Below are 18841 nucleotides of genomic sequence, written 5' to 3'. Positions count from 1 at the left end.
CACAAGGAGGTGCTCAGAGTGAGAAGAATCTGAGAGTCCAGTGCATTCGGGGTACCCTCATCAGCACACGGGCCAGAGTGAGAGCATCCATGTCTGCCACCACTTCCCATACAAACCCTGGGAGGCATAGAGCAGGAATTTTTAACACTTGTCTTTCAAATGAGGAACCTGAAACTCAGAGAGGTTGAGAGACTTCCCTGAGGCCACATAGCAGGTGTGAAGCACCAAAAGGTTTGCCAAGGTTCCAGAGGGCCCTCGAACCCAGGCACCTGGGGCCAAGACCTGGGCTCTCTCATATCAGAGCAGCCTGGGGCCTCTAAGCCAGGGGACTCAGGTGTAACCCAGGTATGCCTCCCACCAGCTCTGTTAACCTCTCTGTGTTTGTTTTTTCATCAATAAAATGAGGTCATAACAGCACTTCTCTGTGTGGGTTTGTCAGGGTTAAAGGAGCTGAGTCCCTTAAGGCCCCTAGAATCCAGCCAGGCATGTGAAACACGCTCCACAAGTACTGAGAGGTCGTTACTAATACCAGGCCACCCTACCCCAGACTGTTCTCTCTTTGGTCAGGCGGCAGGGAGTCTGCACAGGCCCTAAAGGCAGGGCCTTCCCTCCCCCAGGTGCCCAGCATGGGGTGATGTTCCACTCCTGGCCTGGGCGGTGGGCCTTCCTGTACACAGTCATCATTCATGGAGCTGCATGCCTCTGGTTTGTGCATCTTTCTGTAGGTGTGTTACACGCAACTTTTCTAAGGTAAAATAAGATAATAATAAACTAAAACTAAGCAGGGGACAGGGAGCTCAAGCTCAGTAGAGAGTTACTAACCTGGCAGTGACACTGGTGGTTATTCACTTAACGTCTGCCTCTGTGTGACCTTATTCTCCATGCATTGAAGAACAATAGCTGTGTCCTTTCCCAAAGTACCCCCAGGACTTGGAAAAATACCCAGATATGGTAGGTCCTCAATCTTCATTGAAGACAGAGAGGGGCTGAGGGCAGGATCCTCCCTGGGTGGAGCTCTGAGTCCTTGGACCCCAGTCTCAAGAGACCCCCCCCACCCCAAACAAGGAGCCCAAACTGGGAGCCTCCGCCTTCCTGCCAGACCCCAGACACCTCTAGATTGATGACGTTTGAAAGTTAACTTCCCACAAAAGTCACTCTCCAGAATTAATATTTATTTCTTATGAAATTTAAATTTTTCAGTGTAATTAAATTTTTATTCGTCGTCAGTTATAGATAAAAATATTTATAACTTTCCCTTTCGTGCCACTGAGGATGAGGTTTGGATGGAACCAATTATCCAGTCCTCCTCCTGGTGACTGTTCCCAGGCCAGGGGCAGGGAGGGAGTCTGAGGGACTGGCGGGGTGGGGAGAATCAGCGTCTGTCACCCCAAGCACCAGTGTCAGCTCTGCCTCTTGTACCACAGTGGTGGGGCCAAGGGCAAAAGAGGGGGCTCAGACCCACCCCAACCCCAGCTTCCTGGCAAATAACCCAATGGGAGTTGGGGATCAGAGGGCAGAAGGAGGCTGGCAGTGGACAGGAAAATGAGACCCGAAAATGAGTAAAAAAGAGGAGGGAGGGAGAGCGCAAAAAGGACTCACATCTTCCCACACTGGCATGGAACCGGATGGAACAGCCTGTCAAAGGCAGGCCATGTTGCCAAGGAGATTGTGGCTCTTGACTCTGGGGCCATTAATCATTTTGTACCCAGAATCATCACAAGTGTCCTCTTGGGTGAGGAGCAGCCTGTAGGGCATATTTTCAGCAGAGAGTGGGAAGGCATGGCACAGGAGCCACAAGTTCTGAAGTCAGGCAGGCCGGTGCTCAAATCCTCATTCTGAAGGACCTCTCTGAATGTCAGTTTCCTTGCCTCTAAAATAGGAGCCTGAAGATCACATCAGATGATATGTAAAGGGCCTGGTGCACAGCTGGGACTCCATTAATGGTCCCTAGGCTATCTAGCCACTGACGGGGAGCTTACTACCTTACAAGGATAGACAGCTTGATTGGAAAATCCATCTTCTCACTAAACCTGAACACTCAAATACAGGGCTATCTGGACCCCTTCTGATTCCATATGTGTTGATTTGGAACACAATCCCCTCAGCCACTGGGAGATCAGAACCCACCCCCAAAACTCTCCCACGTTGACCACACAGACTATCAATAGCCTCAAATCTGTACACAAACAGGCTGCCTTGCTAGGAGACTGCATGCATCCCACATGGCCCTCAATGCAATAATGTTATGAGTGGCACAGCATACAACAGCCGTCCCCGAACAATGACACAGGTGAGCCACACCACGTACAAGGCTACATTAGCAATCAAAGTCAGTAAGGCATTTGCCTCACCGCTTGCTTCCTCCTCCCACGTGCTGGTGCCAGGGGTCTAAACTGAACCAGGACCTGTACTCTCCTCCCTGATGCCCCCGGGCAGGGACCAGGCCCACTCTCCCTCCTCACCTTGCCGGGGCTCTGCTTTGTGCTCACTAATTAGACCAGTCGCAGGCCCTGAATCATTCCCAGGCTGGGCTGGGGAGGTCATTAAGCCAGAGATGGATAAGCACTAAGCCAGCCCCGCTCTGGAGATTTACAAGGCTCAGGCTGGGGAGGATTTATAAGGTCTGTTAAATTTCTAATTGAGTTTAGAGTGCAGTGCCCTGGTCTCAGTGACCAAACCGCATGGATGAGAATTAAAACAAGTGCATGCATCCCTCACGTTCTGGGAAGATGGTGGCCTCCCATCTGCCCCTCCACTGCCCCCACCGGCCTGGTGTGGGGCCCCAGCCAAGCTGCTCAGCACACCCTACCCAACGGCAGCCCTGGCAGAGCTACAGGCCTAGGGTCCACTTCTGGTTACTTGGCTGTCTGGATTTCCTGTTCATTCATTTTCTGAAATAGTTAATATACTCATATGGTTCAAAATTCAAACAGTATAAAGGATAAATCTCTTTCCCACCAGTGTATCTCCCTCCCACCCTGTCTACCAGCCACCCAGTTCCCTTTGTGGAAAAAAACCAGTAATGTTACTAGTTTCTGGAACATCCTTCAAGATACACACACACAAGCAACTGTACACAAACATACATGTATATTCTTTTGTTTGTAGGAATACTCTTTCCCCTTCAATATACACCGCTTATGTATCTTGCTTTTTCCCCTTAATGCCAGATCTTAGGATTCTAGAACAGAGTACTGATGTGTCAGTATCAAACAGGCCTGGGTGTGCATCTCAGCTTTGCCACATTATGTGCTGAATACCTGCTCACAAGAGCCAGTTGTGGGCATTTCTTCCCAACTCGAAGTTCAGTGATATGTTGGTAGCTTAAAATTCTGTGGGAGTATTTGCACCATAAAAGCTGGCAAGCACCACAAATTGAGACTTTTTTTGTTCACAGTTAGCTGTTAAACATTGACCAGAAGACATCACCAGCTTTGCCACTTGTGAGCTGTGTGACCTCAGGAAAGTCACTTGACCTCTCTGAGCTTCCATTTGTTCATGTCTAAAATGGGCATAAAATAGTCATAGTGTGGCTGTGAGGATCAGATGAGCTACACATGTAAGTGTTCAGCACCATGCCTGACACATGGTGAGTTAGCAGCTGCTGCTGATGGTGACCTCTCTGAGCAGCCCTAGCGAGGAGGCAGAGGAGGGCAGGGAATGCTGGATGAGTATCAAGTGTGGGTGATGTGGATGGCAGGTTTGTCCCAAAGGATCCTGGAGAACAGAAATCAACCCAGTCTTGGGGACTCGACTCACTCAGCATCACCACAATATCTGGGGTGTGCCTGCCCACGTGCTGGCCATGATGGATGCAGAAATGAACAAAGCCCCAAGCCTGCTCGCAAGAAGCTCCAGTCTAGTGGGAGGGGGCAGATAACCAAGCACACGATGCCACTGAGCTACAGATACAGGTCGAACAGCGTGACTCCAGGGGAAGAAGAACCTGATTCGGTGGGGGTGGGAATGGCTTCCCAGAGGAGGTACCCTTTATGCTGGGCATTGAAAGATGGCCAAGAACCCCAGACAGAAAAGGCTGGGCCCAGAAGGTAGAGTTCCAGAGCCAGTCCCAGAAAACAGGGCTCATTTCTCCTCAGCTCAGTGAGAGCAAGTCCCTTGACCAAGATGGCACAGTGAAGGTCCCTGAGCTGGGATGCTAACTCAGAGCTCCCCGGCCCACAGCATGTCTGCCTCCTGCTGCAGGGTCTGCTCTCCACAAAGTCACCTGCAGGTGGACACTCGTGGCACTGGGAGGCATCTCAGAAGGACTTTGCACTCACACACAGAGGGGAGTGCTCTCCTCAGCCTCCTGACCAGACCAGTCCTGACAGGGAACTCACATGCTCACACAGGGCACCCTCATGGCCACAAACCATCCACACACCGAGCCTGAGTCTGTAAACGCAAAGGTATCCACCCCGCTGCAATCAGAGGCTCCCCTCCCCAGAGCACCAGGGCCTGGACCCATCCTGGGTGCACTCCCCTCCCTCCTCCTCCTCTACCCTGGCTTCACTTCTGGAGTCAAACACTTCGAGGCTTCCCGGCTTCCCTTATGAGGAAGACTGCCCATGGCGGGGGAGGGGGTAAGCCAGGTGCAGATGAGGGAGTGAGAAGCCCAGAGAGGGATGGCGCATCAGCTGGAGGGTCCCAGAGCCTGCGGCCCCTGGGGATGGGTCAGTATGAGTCTGTGCTATGGTCTGAAGACCTACAGGGGTGACAGGCAACTCTCCATCTTCCTTGTTCATTCATTCAAAAATAGCCATGGGGTGCCTCCTACTGTGTGCTTTGTGTGAGACATGGCCATCAGGGTACAAGCCAGGCAAGGCCCCTGCTCTAGTGGCACTTTCATTCTGACAGGGGAGATGGAGTGTAAACCATAAACCATCAACTGGCTAATTTCAGATGGTGATAAGTGCTCTGGAAGAAATTAGTCAAGCTGATGAGATACAGAAGGAAGGGGCATGATCAGGGAAGGCCTCCCTGAGGAGGTGCCATCTGGCTCTTTGCCCGAATCATGGGAAGGAACCAGCTACATGAAGAGCTGAAGCAATGTTCCAGGCAGAGGGAGCAGCAAGTGCAGAGGCTGGGAGGCTGTGTTTGAGATGTAGGAGGTAACTCTTCGGAAAGGGAATGGCCCAGGGGGCACTGGGCTCAACCAAAATGGAAAGTATAGTAGAATCAAGCACACCACATGCTGATATGTGACCTCAAACTATCCTTCTCTCCAAACTAGACCTACTCTCCAGGCCTCAGTTTCCCCATCCGTCTATGGATCAATAGGAAAAACATTCTAAATTATTGAATGAATGAAATGAGTTGCATACATCTGAGTATCCCCACTCAGAAGGCATCACCCCGCTCCTCCTGGGATTACCCTGCTAGGGCCTCAGAGGATCTGAGAGACAGTCTACAGTCCAGAGAGAGGTCTTCCCTGACCTAGGGAGGGACAGTGAAGGGCTCAGCCCTGAAGGAGGCCAAAGAGCTAAGACAGGTTTGCCAGGTTCCTTGGAGGGACCCCAAGAATAACAGGGTCACCCTGCTCAGTGATGTCAGAAGTTTTACTTGTCCAAAGCCACAGATGATTTTGGGGTCGAGGACATGTGAGGAGCCACTGACCACTTCCTCACTTTTTTTTTTCCACTGGGCCCACTTCTTCCCTTCCCCAGGAAGACACAGGTGAATCATTTCCTGGGGTCTTTCTCTGACTGGGGAGCCATGGGAGGGTGAGCAGGAAGAGCTCAGACCCCCACACCCAGAGCCCCAGGATCAGGACTCCAAGAAATGCCTTCTCATTCCCCGCAAGCATTTACACTACCTGTGTACTAAAATAGTCAATCACAGAGACTTCCACCAACCTGAAGAACCCCTTATCCAGAATCTAAGCATTGAGTGCCCCCTGGTGGTGATCATGACAATCCAACCCCCAGTGCCCTTAAGCTCCAGGATGGAGACCACCTGGCCCTGCCCCCTCCTGTGTGGTGGAGAACTGAACAGGGCTCACCTGGCGTAGTGCATGGCGGAGAAGAAGGGGAGGCTGACTTTTGACCAGTGACTACTAGAAAAGGAGATGCCCTGTGATGGCACAGGACTTGTCCATAGTCACACAGCAAGTAGATTGTAACCAGTGGCCAAAAAGAGCACTCATTCATTCATTCATTCTGCTTTATTGAGCATCTTTGGTATGTCAGGCACTGTTCTAGGCATAGATAAGCCAAGAGTGACAAAGACAAAATCCCTGCCCTAGTGAAGCCTGCCTCCTACTAAAGAAAGGGACAATAAGCATGTGAACAAATAAACATGCAGGGTGTCAGGTGGGGATAAGTTCTGTGTGGAAAATAAGGCAGAGTAATAGAAGAAGCCGCAAGGGAACTACCATGGAAAGGCTCTATGAAGAAGCGACATTTGAGCTGAGACCCAGTGAAGAGATAGAGAAACATCTAGAGAGAATGCATTCCAGAACCACAAAGAGGAAGTAGTCCCTGAAGTAGAGGAGTCCTTAGCATGCTCCAGGAATAGCGAGAAGGCCTGGGTGGCCAGCGTGGAGTGAGCAAGGAAGAGAGGGGAGGAGAGAGGTGTGAGAGGGGGCAGAGGCCATATCATATGGAGTCCTGTGCACCATGATAAGGGTCCTTGGGCTTTATTCTAAGATGTGTGAGGAAGTCACTAGAGGGTTTTGAACAACCATGACAGGGCTAACACCTTTAAGGGCTCACTGGCTGCTGAAGGAAAAATAGACTGTAAGGGGATGAGGAATAAAAGCAGTTAGTTTAGAGTTAGGAGGCTATTGCAAGATTCTAGAGGAGTAATGATAGTAGCTTTAATCAGTAGCAGGGGTATGAAAGGGTCTCAGATTTGAGATATATTTGAAGGTCAAGCCAAAAGGAGTTTCTGAGATACTGATAGAGGAAGTGAAGGAAACAGAAGAAAAGAGGATGAGACCAAGGCTTTTTGCCCACATCTGAGGGAATATTCCTTGGGATGGAAAAGACAGTAAGGAGAGATTTGACTATGGGGCAATCAAGAGTTTCACTTTGGATTTGGTGAGTTTGAGGTGCTAGCCATGACTACTCCAAGTTGCATATAAGAATACGAAGTTCAGGGGTGAATGTGGGAGTCATTAGCAAACAGATGATATTTAAAGGCATGGAGACTTCTGCTTCTATCCAAGGTGAAGGAACAGAGACCAAATTTACCCTCCAATCTGAAACAACAAAATAAACCATCCAAAATATATAAAACAATGTCTTTCAAGATACTGGACATCAGACAGACAAGTACTCCTGAGAGACAGAAAACAAATAAGGTGAGCCCTAAAATCACTTTAGCTTACTGCCTTAAGAAAGCTTCCAGGTTGCTGCCCAGAAAGTAAGAATGGATATAGAGCCTAGAAAACACCATGAGTTGAGGAGATGGAGCTGAGAGACCAGAGAAACCAAGACAACTAGAATTTGTAGGACAGAGTACTCAACAGCAACAACCTATGTACAGAGAAAACCCTGGAGATCTGGAGAGGGTACCCCTCATGTATTCACCAGAGCTCTGATCAGCACGTCTGTATAAGGAAAATACCCAAGGCTGGGCCAATAACAACCCAAAGGTATTAGAAGGAATAGTGTCCCGAACTCACACACCCTGGAATAATGTCTGCTCTCACCAAGACAAGAAAACTTCATAATTCATGCAGCATTGGGTAGAATACTCATCTTGTGCTTCAATTGTGAATAATAATTATCCCTGGACTAAATGCCACTCGGGTCCCACCTAACAAATCTTAAAAGCGAAACCCAAAGGAATCAAACTCTGCCTACAAATAAATTGCATTCCAAAGCAGAGTTCAAAATATTTATAGGAATAGAAAAATAGCCAAGAACACAAAAATACCTAATGTGAGTGTAATTGGAATATGCAAAGGGATACAAAAATTACCAGAAGGGTAGAAATCACAATGTCTGGCATCTAATCAAAAATTATCAGACATGCAAAGATGCAGGAAAATATCCATAATGAAGAAAAAAATTGATCAGTTGAAACTTACCCAGAACTCACACATACATTAGAATTAGCAGAGAGCAGCATTATGACCATTATTATGACTATATTCCATATATTCAAATAGTTAAGTGGAGGCATTTAAGATATAAAAAAAGACCCAAATCAAACTTACAGAGATAAAAACCACAATCTGAAATGAAAAATACACTAGATGGGATGAATGGCATATTGACATTGTAGAAGAAAAGATTACTGAACTTGAATACATAGCAATAGAAACTACTCAAAATGAAACACAAAGAATAAAACAGATTTTTTAAGGGGAATTCAATAATCTGTGGGACAACTTTAAGCAACCTAATATACGTGTAAATGGAGTGCCCAAATGAAGGAGCAAGTGGTTAATCTACACCTCCAAACCCGATAAAAATATCTTTCAAACAAAGACAAAATAAAGACTATTTCAAACATACAAAAGCTTAAAGAATTCATCAATAGACTTTCACTATAGGAAATGTTAAAGGAAGTCTTTCAGTCACAATAAAAATGATACCAGAAGATAGAAATATGGATTCAATAATGAAGAACACTAGAAAAACAGGTAAATATATTAAATGTATTATTATTTAAGCTGCTTTTTAAAATAATTGACTAAACAAAACAATAGCAATATATATTGTGAGGTTTATAACATATATGTAAGTAAAATGTATGACAACAATAAAATAATGGCTAGGAGATGGGAAAAGGAAGCATACTATTTAAGAGTTTTACACTATACCTAAAGTGGTACGATATAATTTTTTTTTTTTTTTTTTTATAATAATTATTTTTTATTGAAGGGTAGTTGACACACAGTATTACATTACATGAGTTTCAAGTGTACAACACAGTGGTAGAACATTTATATACATAATTCTAGGTTCCAGCTATCACCCTACCAGGCTGTTACAATATCTTGACTATATTCCTTATGCTATACATTACATCCCGGTTACTAATTTATTTTACCATTGGAAGTCTGTCCTTTTTTTTTTTTTTTTTTTTTTTTTTTTTGTGAGGGCATCTCTCATATTTATTGATCAAATGGTTGTTAACGACAATAAAATTCTGTATAGGGGAGTCAATGCTCAATGCACAATCATTATTCCACCCCAAGCCTAATTTTTGTCAGTCTCCAATCTTCTGAGGCATAACAAACAAGTTTTTACATGTAGAACAAATTCTTACATAATGAATAAGTTACATAGTGAACAGTACAAGGGCAGTCATCACAGAAACTTTCGGTTTTGCTCATGCATTATGAACTATAAACAGTCAGTTCAAATATGAATACTGATTTGGTTTTTATACTTGATTTATATGTGGATACCACATTTCTCTCTTTATTATTATTATTTTTAATAAAATGCTGAAGTGGTAGGTAGATACAAGATAAAGGTAGAAAACATAGTTTAGTGTTGTAAGAGAGCACATGTAGATGATCAGGTGTGTGCCTGTAGACTATGTGTTAATCCAAGCTAGACCAGGGCAATAAAACATCCACGTATGCAGAAGATTTCTCTCAGAACGGGGGGGTGAGGTTCTAAGCCTCACCTCTGTTGATCCCCAATTTCTCACCTGATGGCCCCCCTGCGACTGTGCCTGTCTTAGGTTGTTCCTCCCTTGAGGAATCTTACCCGTCTCTGGCTAACCAGTCATCTTCCGGGGCCATACAGGGAAATGTGAAGTTGGTAAGTGAGAGAGAAGCCTTATTGTTTGAAAAAGTTAGCTTTTTACTTCTTTGCATATTTATGCCCTGTGGCTTCTGTGCCCAGCATTTGTCTTGAGGTATCTTTACCACTTGGAAGAATTATGATACTCGGTAAATTTGATATGAGGCACGAATTCTATTTAAGGGTTGTAATTAGGAAGGAAGAAGAAAAGCTATAGAAGTAGCAGGCGGAAGAAAACATGGGAAGATTGATTATTTCTTTGATATATCTTCTTGTAGAGTAACTTCAGCATGTATAGGTTTTAAGCTACTACTTAAATTGCACACACACATTAACATAATAGGAGTATAGTTACATAACCAAAGCATATCTGTAATTACCAGCCATCTGCAGTGAAACCAAGGAAACCAGTTAGGCACCTTAGGCATTTGTGAAAACTTATCTATGATATGGTGGATATTGTGCAAATGAACTTGAACAGTCTGAGAGAAATCAGACAAATTAAAACAACCCATTTCTGGGGACTGTTCACATGCCATATGTTCTTTTAACAATAAATAGTTTGTAGTTGTAAGACTTTGGAGCGCTACAATTTGCACTTCTCCAAATTCTTGGTTGAGTTCCAACAGTATAGATCCAGTCCAATTTTGTTGTTTTACTGTATGCACAGGCCAGCTTAGATATCTCCTTCCTCATTCCCATGGCAGGTCCAGGAACTGGTGGGATGAGTGCATCTACAGCTGTAGCAGTGCGTGGATCTTTGTTGGGGTTTTTTGATGATCATCTTCTGGCATGAGTCTTCCAGAGGGTGCAGATGTTGGAAGTTCTTTTTCATATCGTATCTTAGTTCATTTTCGGGGTAGCCCAATTAGGCTTTGATCCTCTGTATAAACACAAACAGACCCTTTGCCTACACTTTTATATGCCCTTTATACCCTTGTGTAGAACTCGTTGGAGGTTACCACACAGGAACTGCCCTTTTTTTTTTTTGCTATCACTAATCTACACTTACATGACGAATATTATGTTTACTAGGCTCTCCCCTGTACCAGGTCTCCCCTATAAACCCCTTTACAGTCACTGTCCATCAGCAGAGCAAAATGTTGTAGAATCACTACTTGCCTTCTCTGTGTTGTACAGCCCTCCCTTTTCTCCTACCCCCCCATGCATGTTAATCTTAATACCCCCCTACTTCTCCCCCCCTTATCCCTCCCTACCCACCCATCCTCCCCAGTCCCTTTCCCTTTGGTACCTGTTAGTCCATTCTTGAGTTCTGTGATTCTGCTGCTGTTTTGTTCCTTCAGTTTTTCCTTTGTTCTTATATTCCACAGATAAGTGAAATCATTTGGTATTTCTCTTTCTCCGCTTGGCTTGTTTCACTGAGCATAATACCCTCCAGCTCCATCCATGTTGCTGCAAATGATTGGATTTGCCCTTTTCTTATAGCTGAGTAGTATTCCATTGTGTATATGTACCACATCTTCTTTATCCATTCATCTATTGATGGACATTTAGGTTGCTTCCAATTCTTGGCTATTGTAAATAGTGCTGCAATAAACATAGGGGTGCATCTGTCTTTCTCAAACTTGATTGCTGCGTTCTTAGGGTAAATTCCTAGGAGTGGAATTCCTGGGTCAAATGGTAAGTCTGTTTTGAGCATTTTGATGTACCTCCATACTGCTTTCCACAATGGTTGAACTAACTTACATTCCCACCAGCAGTGTAGGAGGGTTCCCCTTTCTCCACAGCCTCGCCAACATTTGTTGTTGTTTGTCTTTTGGATGGCAGCCATCCTTACTGGTGTGAGGTGATACCTCATTGTAGTTTTAATTTGCATTTCTCTGATAATTAGCGATGTGGAGCATCTTTTCATGTGTCTGTTAGCCATCTGTATTTCTTTTTTGGAGAACTGTCTGTTCAGTTCCTCTGCCCATTTTTTAATTGGGTTATTTGTTTTTTGTTTGTTGAGGCATGAGAGCTCCTTATATATTCTGGACGTCAAGCCTTTATCGGATGTGTCATTTTCAAATATATTCTCCCATACTGTAGGGATCCTTCTTGTTCTATTGATGGTGTCTTTTGCTGTACAGAAGCTTTTCAGCTTAATATAGTCCCACTTACTCATTTTTGCTGTTGTTTTCCTTGCCCGGGGAGATATGTTCAAGAAGAGGTCACTCATGTTTATGTCTAAGAGGTTTTCGCCTATGTTTTCTTCCAGGAGTTTAATGGTTTCATGGCTTACATTCAGGTCTTTGATCCATTTGGAGTTTACTTTTGTATATGGGGTTAGACAATGGTCCAGTTTCATTCTCCTACATGTAGCTGTCCAGTTTTGCCAGCACCACCTGTTGAAGAGACTGTCATTTCGCCATTGTATGTCCATGGCTCCTTTATCAAATATTAATTGACCATATATGTCTGGGTTAATGTCTGGATTCTCTAGTCTGTTCCATTGGTCTGTGGCTCTGCTCTTGTGCCAGTACCAAATTGTCTTGATTACTATGGCTTTATAGTAGAGCTTGAAGTTGGGGAGTGAGATCCCCCCTACTTTATTCTTCTTTCTCAGGATTGCTTTGGCTATTCGGGGTCTTTGGTGTTTCCATATGAATTTTTGAATTATTTGTTCCAGTTCATTGAAGAATGTTGCTGGTAGTTTCATAGGGATTGCATCAAATCTGTATATTGCTTTGGGCAGGATGGCCATTTTAACGATATTAATTCTTCCTAGCCACGAGCATGGGATGAGTTTCCATCTGTTAGTGTCCCCTTTAATTTCTCTTAAGAGTGACTTGTAGTTTTCAGAGTATAAGTCTTTCACTTCTTTGGTTAGGTTTATTCCTAGGTATTTTATTTTTTTGGATGCAATTGTGAATGGAGTTGTTTTCCTGATTTCTCTCTCTGTTGGTTCATTGTTAGTATATAGGAAAGCCACAGATTTCTGTGTGTTGATTTTGTATCCTGCAACTTTGCTGTATTCCGATATCAGTTCTAGTAGTTTTGGGGTGGAGTCTTTAGGGTTTTTTATGTACAGTATCATGTCATCTGCAAATAGTGACAGTTTAACTTCTTCTTTACCAATCTGGATTCCTTGTATTTCTTTATTTTGTCTGATTGCCGTGGCTAGGACCTCCAGTACTATGTTAAATAACAGTGGAGAGAGTGGGCATCCCTGTCTAGTTCCCGATCTCAGAGGAAATGCTTTCAGCTTCTCGCTGTTCAATATAATGTTGGCTGTGGGTTTATCATAGATGGCCTTTATTATGTTGAGGTACTTGCCCTCTATTCCCATTTTGCTGAGAGTTTTTAACATGAATGGATGTTGAACTTTGTCAAATGCTTTTTCAGCATCTATGGAGATGATCATGTGGTTTTTGTCTTTCTTTTTGTTGATGTGGTGGATGATGTTGATGGACTTTCGAATGTTGTACCATCCTTGCATCCCTGGAATGAATCCCACTTGGTCATGGTGTATGATCCTTTTGATGTATTTTTGAATTCGGTTTGCTAATATTTTGTTGAGTATTTTTGCATCTACGTTCATCAGGGATATTGGTCTGTAGTTTTCTTTTTTGGTGGGGTCTTTGCCTGGTTTTGGTATTAGGGTGATGTTAGCTTCATAGAATGAGTTTGGGAGTATCCCCTCCTCCTCTATTTTTTGGAAAACTTTAAGGAGAATGGGTATTATGTCTTCCCTGTATGTCTGATAAAATTCCGAGGTAAATCCATCTGGCCCGGGGGTTTTGTTCTTGGGTAGTTTTTTGATTACCTCTTCAATTTCGTTGCTGGTAATTGGTCTGTTTAGATTTTCTGTTTCTTCCTGGGTCAATCTTGGAAGGTTATATTTTTCTAGGAAGTTGTCCATTTCTCCTAGGTTTCCCAGCTTGTTAGCATATAGGTTTTCATAGTATTCTCCAATAATTCTTTGCATTTCCGTGGGGTCCGTCGTGATTTTTCCTTTCTCGTTTCTGATACTGTTGATTTGTGTTGACTCTCTTTTCTTCTTAATAAGTCTGGCTAGAGGCTTATCTATTTTGTTTATTTTCTCGAAGAACCAGCTCTTGGTTTCATTGATTTTTGCTATTGTTTTATTCTTCTCAATTTTATTTATTTCTTCTCTGATCTTTATTATGTCCCTCCTTCTGCTGACCTTAGGCCTCATCTGTTCTTCTTTTTCCAATTTCAATAATTGTGACATTAGACCATTCATTTGGGATTGCTCTTCCTTTTTTAAATATGCTTGGATTGCTATATACTTTCCTCTTAAGACTGCTTTTGCTGTGTCCCACAGAAGTTGGGGCTTAGTGTTGTTGTTGTCATTTGTTTCCATATATTGCTGGATCTCCATTTTGATTTGGTCATTGATCCATTGATTATTTAGGAGCGTGTTGTTAAGCCTCCATGTGTTCGTGAGCCTCTTTGCTTTCTTTGTACAGTTTATTTCTAGTTTTATGCCTTTGTGGTCTGAAAAGTTGGTTGGTAGGATTTCAATCTTTTGGAATTTACTGAGGCTCTTTTTGTGGCCTAGTATGTGGTCTATTCTGGAGAATGTTCCATGTGCACTTGAGAAGAATGTATATCCCGCTGCTTTTGGATGTAGAGTTCTATAGATGTCTATTAGGTCCATCTGCTCTACTGTGTTGTTCAGTGCTTCCGTGTCCTTACTTATTTTCTGCCCAGTGGATCTATCCTTTGGGGTGAGTGGTGTGTTGAAGTCTCCTAGAATGAATGCATTGCAGTCTATATCCCCCTTTAGTTCTGTTAGTATTTGTTTCACATATGCTGGTGCTCCTGTGTTGGGTGCATATATATTTAGAATGGTTATATCCTCTTGTTTGACTGAGCCCTTTATCATTATGTAGTGTCCTTCTTTATCTCTTGTTACTTTCTTTGTTTTGAAGTCTATTTTGTCTGATATTAGTACTGCAACCCCTGCTTTCTTCTCACTGTTGTTTGCTTGAAATATGTTTTTCCATCCCTTGACTTTTAGTCTGTACATGTCTTTGGGTTTGAGGTGAGTTTCTTGTAAGCAGCATATAGATGGGTCTTGCTTTTTTATCCATTCTGTTACTCTGTGTCTTTTGATTGGTGCATTCAACCCATTAACATTTAGGGTGACTATTGAAAGATATGTACTTATTGCCATTGCAGGCTTTAAATTCGTGGTTACCAAAGGTTCAAGGTTAGCCTCTTTAGTATCTTACTGCCTAACTTAGCTCGCTTATTGAGCTGTTATATACACTATCTGGAGATTCTTTTCTTCTCTCCCTTCTTGTTCCTCCTCCTCGATTCTTCATATGTTGGGTGTTTTGTGCTGTGCTCTTTCTAGGAGTGCTCCCATCTAGAGCAGTCCCTGTAAGATGTTCTGTAGAGGTGGTTTGTGGAAAGCAAATTCCCTCAGCTTTTGTTTGTCTGGGAATTGTTTAATCCCACCGTCATATTTGAATGATAGTCGTGCTGGATACAGTATCCTTGGTTCAAGGCCCTTCTGTTTCATTGTATTAAATATATCATGCCATTCTCTTCTGGCCTGTAGGGTTTCTGTTGAGAAATCTGACGTTAGCCTGATGGGTTTCCCTTTATAGGTGACCTTTTTCTCTCTAGCTGCCTTTAACACTCTTTCCTTGTCCTTGATCTTTGCCATTTTAATTATTATGTGTCTTGGTGTTGCCCTTCTTGGATCCTTTCTGTTGGGGGTTCTGTGTATTTCCGTGGTCTGTTTGATTACTTCCTCCCCCAGTGTGGGGAAGTTTTCAGCAATTATTTCTTCTAAGATACTTTCCATCTCTTTGCCTCTCTCTTCTTCTTCTGGGACCCCTATAATACGGATATTGCTCCTTTTAGATTGGTCACACAGTTCTCTTAATATTGTTTCATTCCTGGAGATCCTTTTGTCTCTCTCTATGTCAGCTTCCATGCGTTCCTGTTCTCTGATTTCAATTCCATCAATGGCCTCTTGCATTCTATCCATTCTGCTTATAAACCCTTCCAGAGTTTGTTTCATTTCTGCGATCTCCTTTCTGGCATCTGTGATCTCTTTCCGGACTTCATCCCATTTTTCTTGCGTATTTCTCTGCATCTCTGTCAGCATGTTTATGATTCTTATTTTGAATTCTTTGTCAGGAAGACTGGTTAGGTCTGTCTCCTTCTCTGGTGTTGTCTCTGTGATCTTTGTCTGCCTGTAGCTTTGCCTTTTCATGGTGATAGGAATAGTCTGCAGAACTGGGACGAGTGACGGCTGGAAGGACTTCCTTTCTTGTTGGTTTGTGGCCCTCCTCTCCTGGGAGAACAGCGGCCTCTAGTGGCTTGTGCTGCGCAGCTGCGCGCAGACAGGGTTTCTGCTTCCTGCCCGGCTGCTATGGAGTTAATCTCCGCTGTTGCTGTGGGCGTGGCCTGGCTTGGGCAGCTACTCCAAAATGGTGGAGTCGCGTTGGAGCAGGAGCTGCTGGGAGGCTATTTATCTCCGTAAGGGGCCTCCCTGCTCCCTGCAGCCCAGGGGTTAGGGTGCCCAGAGATCCCGGATTCCCTACCTCTGGATTAAGTGGCCCGCCCTGCCCCTTTAAGACTTCCAAAAAGCACCCGCCAAAACAAAACAACGACCACAAAAAAAAAACAAGAAAAAAAATTTTTTTTAATTAAAAAAAAAAAAAAAATTTTTAATTAAAAAAAAAAGGTGGTCGTTCGTTTTTCTTTATTCTCCGGTGCCAGCCTCAGGCCTCTGCTCACCGGTCTTTCTGCCCTGTTTCCCTAATACTGGGGTCCCTGTCCCTTTAAGACTTCCAAAAAGCGCTCGCCAAAACAAAGCAGCAAAAAAGCAAAAAAAAAAAAAAAAAATGGTCGCGCGCTTTTCTTATGTCCTCTGTCCCCCAGCCTCCAGTGCCTGCTCACTGTTCTTGCTGCCCTGTTTTCCCAGTATCGAGGGCCCTGCACTCTGGCCCGGATGGCTGGGGCTGGGTGTTCGGCAGCCCTGGGCTCCGTCTCCCTCCCGCTCTGCCTGCTCTTCTCCCGCCGGGAGCTGGGGGGAGGGGCGCTCGGCTCTCGCGGGGCCGGGGCTTGTATCTTACCCCCTTCGCGAGGCGCTGGGTTCTCTCAGGTGTGGATGTGGTCTGGATATTGTCCTGTGTCCTCTGGTCTTTATTCTAGGAAGGGTTGTCTTTGTTATATTTTCATAGATATATGTTGTTTTGGGAGGAGATTTCCGCTGCTCTACTCACGCCGCCATCTTCCGCCCCCGCTCGGTACGATATAATTTGAAAGTAGATTATTACAAGTTAAAGATATATACTACAAATGCTAAAATAATGACTAAAATAACAAAACTAAAAGTTATAGCTAATAAACTGACAATAGAGATGAATTGGAATCATAAAAAATACTTAGTCCAAAAGAAAACAGAAAAATATGAAAAAGGACACAAAGAACAGGTGGGATAAATATAAAACAAATAACAAGATGACAGACTTAAGCTTAACCATACAAAAAATAACATCAAATGTAAATGACCCAAACACCCCAATTAAAAGGCAGAGATTGTCAGACTGGATAAAAGAGCAAGAACCAACTATATGCTGTCTCAAAAAAGACACATCAAATATAAAGATAAATAGGTTAAAAGTAAAAGGATATAAGATGGTATGCCATGCTAACACTAAGCAAAAGAAAGCTGGAGTAGCTATGTTAATATCAGACAAAGTGGATATCAGAGGAAAAAATATTACCAGGAATAATATTCATAGCAGTTTTATTTGTGATAGCCAAAATCTGGAAATAGCACAGAAGTTCACCAGTGGTGAATGGAACAACAAAGTGTGGTATACCCATATAATGGAATACTACCCAGAAATAAAAGGAATGAACTGTGGCTACAGTAACAATGTGGATGAATCTCAAGGTATTTATGAGAAAGAAACCAGACCAAAAAAAGACTACATAGCAAATAAGCCCATTTGCACAAAATTCTAGGAAACCCCAACTTATCTCTAACAAGTAAGGGAACAGATCTATGGTTGGTTGGGAATAGAGTAGGCAGGGAGGTGTGGCAGGAAGGAATTACAAAGGAGTGAGATTAAAAATTTGGAGGATAGATATGTTCGCAATCTTAGTTTCAGGATATAAATGTGTGCCAAAATGTATCTAATCATACATTTGGTGTGTAGTTTATTGTATGTCAATCACACCTCAACTTTTAAAAACAACATTATTGCAAGAAAAATTAAGTCATGAGGAGAGGAGGAATTTCTAGGGATTGAGGGCTGTGATTGTCCAGGTTTTGTTTTTTTAATGAAATTAATCACTCTGTCTTTGTTTAATGAGTATCTGTAAGGATGAACCATCACTTGGTCCAGAAAAACACATACCCAAACCCCCAAAAGAAAAGAGTCTGATGTTAGCCTTCCGAACAACCAGAGGTTGTGAAGAGCAGGACTGGCTCTTCACAAGAGAAGAAACTAAGAGGGGGCAGCCAGTGAGGTGGAAGGGGAACCTGGGTGCCTGGAAAGGGAGGGCAGAGAATGTTTCGAGGAGAGGAGACAGTGGGTCAACTCTCAGATGCCACAGAGGCCTGAGAACGGATTGCCGACCTGGCAGAGTAGAGGTCACTGGCAACCTTGACAAAAGCTGTTTCGGTGGACTGGTGGGGGGCAAGATCTGCCTGGGCTGGGTCCAAGAGGAACAGGAGGAACTTTTTTTTCCCAGAGATTCTGCTCTGAAGAGAAGATACACAGCAGTGTCTATCAGGGAATTTCTTTTTTTTTTCACAGAGGCCCTTCTTCTGGGTCCACAGTCAATGCCTGAAACTACTGTGTGCCCTAGAATATTAAATGCTCCCCTGCCCCAGAAGAGTCCCAGACCCTCAGCCACTGCTTAGAGGCCACTGCCCTCCATGCCAGCCCAGCCTCAGCTCACACTACCCTCTACAGAGGAACAGTGGGTCTCCTCTTTAGGAACTTCCCAGGGCAGAGGCATTGCCACGGACGCAGCAGGTGCAGAGAAAAGAACCTTGGCTCCAGAGTCAGCGGGTCTGGGCCCCAGCACCAGCTCCATGCTCACTGTAAGGCCCTGGGCAAACCCTATTTCCCCATCTGTAAAATGGGAGGAATGACGCCATCCTCCCTTCTTCTCCCTGTGGTGTACTCCCA

The sequence above is a fragment of the Manis pentadactyla genome, chromosome 4 (assembly GCF_030020395.1).
Source record: "Manis pentadactyla isolate mManPen7 chromosome 4, mManPen7.hap1, whole genome shotgun sequence".
NCBI lineage: Eukaryota > Metazoa > Chordata > Mammalia > Pholidota > Manidae > Manis > Manis pentadactyla.
The sequence above is the reverse complement of the archived record's forward strand: the minus strand, read 5'-3'. Positions refer to the sequence as shown.